The following is a 2367-nucleotide window of genomic DNA, read 5'->3' as shown; positions in this document are numbered from 1 at the left end:
GCAGGACGCAGCAACCCGCGTGATAGCTCGGCTGCTGAAGGAGAGAGACGCAGCAAGACAGCAGCTGCAGGGGTTAGCGATGAGCTGGTGGAGGAGATGCAGTCTCTGGCGCGTGAGCTGCTGAGCCAGAGAAAGAAGAGAAAGCCGGTTGGGTTTGTTGCTGCTGCAGCAGCAGCAGCAGAATTTGCATGCACCTTGTCTTTGCCGCTGCACTCAGCAGCAGCAAGAGGAGTGTTTAAAGTAGCAGCAGATACAAATGCTGCTCGTCATGCTGCTGTCTTCAGCAGCAGCAGCAGCAGCAGCAGCAGCAGCAGCAGTGGTGTTGAGGATTCTGCTGCAGCAGCAGACAACAGCAGCAGCAGCACCGCAGCAGCAGCAGCAGCAGCAGCAGCAGGAGGAGTAGGAGGGGGAGAAGGAAAGGTAATAAGCGTATCTTCTGGGGCTGATGGGGCTGTTGTTTTTTTTAATATATATAAACAAAAACAAATAGAAAAAATACAAACGCATGCAAAGGCATGCAGATGCTTCCTGCTGCACCCCGATGAACCCTTACTCGTCACTGGCTCGGATGATAAAACCATCAAGTAAACCCTAAACCCTAAACCCTAAACCCTAAACCCTAAACCCTAAACACTAAACCCTTATCAGCTAAACCCTAAACCCTAAACCCTAAGCAGCTAAACCCTAAACCCTAAACAGCTGATCCATAAACCCTAAACCCTAAACCCTAAACCCTAAGCAGCTAAACAGCTAAACCCTAATCAGCTAAACCCTAAACAGCTAAACCCTAAACCCTAGACCACAAAACCCCCTTCTTTCCTTTCTCCCCTCTCTCTCTCCCTCCTCCTCCTACTGCTGCTGCTGCTGCTGCTGCTGCTGCTGCTGCTGCTGCTGCTGCTGCTGCTGCTGCAGGATTTGGCGTGGTTCGAACGACTTCAGCAGCAGTTACAGTTTAGGGTTTACGTTGCGTAAGCAGCGAGGAGAGATCGGTGGTTTAGCTTTACATCCACTAAACCACCTTGTTGCTGCTGCTGCTGCTGATCGCAGCTGGGCGTTTATTGATGCACAAGAAGGAAAATATCTTGGGGTGTATAGGGATCTACCCTGTCAGGTATTTATTTTATTTTATTTTGTTTTGTTTTGTTTTGTTTTGTTTTGTTTTGTTTTGTTTTGTTTTGTTTTTTTTTGTTTTGTGGCTTTGCGTTTTCTCGTTTTTTTGTTTTGGTGCGTTTGTGGACTGCTGCTGCTGCTGCTGTTGCTGCTGTTGCTGTTGCTGATGCTGTTAGTGTTGCTGCTGTTGTTGCTGCTCCTGCTGCTGCTGCTGCTGCTGCTACGACTGCCTGTGTTCCTGTTGCTGCTGCTGTTGCTGCTGCTGCTGCTTGAATCCCAGCCAATCCTCTTTCTGTTCGTGTTGCTGCTGCTGCTGTATCTCTTGCTGCTGCCCCTCCTCTCCTCCTCCTTCTCCTGCTGCTGCTCCTGCTGCTGCTGCTGCTGCTGCTGCTGCTGCTGCTGCTGCTGCTGCAGTACGGGTGCGTGGCGTTTCACCCAGACGGAATGATAATGGGGGGTGGGGGCGTCGACGGCAGCATTTATATTTGGGATATGAAGACACAGCAGCAACGCGCAGCACTGCAGGGGCATGCAGACAGAATCAATAAACTTACTTTCTCGGAGAATGGGTATTATCTTGCTACTGCTAGCTCTGATGGAACGGTAGGGTTTATGAGGGTTTAGGGTTTACGAGGGTTTAGGGTTTAGGGTTTAGGGTTTAGAGTTTAGGACACTGCAGGGGCATGCAGACAGAATAAATAAACTTACTTTCTCGGAGAATGGGTATTATCTTGCTACTGCTAGTTCTGATGGAACGGTAGGGTTTAGGGTTTATGAGGGTTTAGGGTTTACGAGGGTTTATTAGGGTTTATTAGGGTTTATTAGGGTGCATTAGGGTTTATTAGGGTTTATTAGGGTTTATTCGGGTTTATTTGGGTTTATTCGGGTTTATTAGGGTTTATTAGGGTTTACTAGGGTTTACTAGGGTTTATTAGGGTTTACTAGGGTTTACTAGGGTTTAGGGTTTAGGGTTTTGTGGTGTGTATTAGGTGCGTTTATGGGACTTGCGTAAATCAGCATCATTTCAGACATTAAAGATAGAGGAAGAAGAAAGAGAAAAAGAAAAAGAAAAAGAAAAAAAAGAAAAAATAAAAATAAAAATAAATAATGTAGTTTTTGACTTCTCTGGTTTATATATTGCTGCATGCACTTCTGCTGCTGCTGTTCATCTTTATAACTTCGAATCACGAGCGCATGCAGCCCCAATCACAATACTAAGAGGACATACAGATGCCGTCATGGATTGCGCGTATGTTT

Source organism: Eimeria mitis, genomic scaffold (assembly GCF_000499745.2).
Source record: "Eimeria mitis Houghton genomic scaffold, Emh_scaff4182, whole genome shotgun sequence".
In the NCBI taxonomy this organism is placed as follows: Eukaryota; Apicomplexa; class Conoidasida; order Eucoccidiorida; family Eimeriidae; genus Eimeria; species Eimeria mitis.
The sequence above is the reverse complement of the archived record's forward strand: the minus strand, read 5'-3'. Positions refer to the sequence as shown.